We start from the raw sequence: 349 nt of genomic DNA on the forward strand, positions 1-349 counted from the left end.
TCTTCTCTTTTGGAGAAGATTCGTCAAATTGAACATGGATAGACTCTTCTACTTGCATTAAATATTTGTTAAACACTGTAATGGCTTTGCTATGCATCGAGTACCCCAAAAATATTCCTTCATCGGCTTTTGAATCAAATTTTCCTAAAGCCCGCTTTCCATTATTCAAGATAAAACATTTGCATCCGAAAGCGTGAATATGAGATATGTTTGGTTTACAGCATTTCAAAAGTTCATAAGGAGTTTTATTTATATTAGGCCTTAGAAGTACTCGATTTATGACATAGCATGCAGTATGCACTACATCTTCCCATAAATATTTGGGGATATTACTTTCATTAAGCATGGT

Source organism: Lupinus angustifolius, chromosome LG05 (assembly GCF_001865875.1).
Source record: "Lupinus angustifolius cultivar Tanjil chromosome LG05, LupAngTanjil_v1.0, whole genome shotgun sequence".
NCBI classification, from domain to species: Eukaryota; Viridiplantae; Streptophyta; class Magnoliopsida; order Fabales; family Fabaceae; genus Lupinus; species Lupinus angustifolius.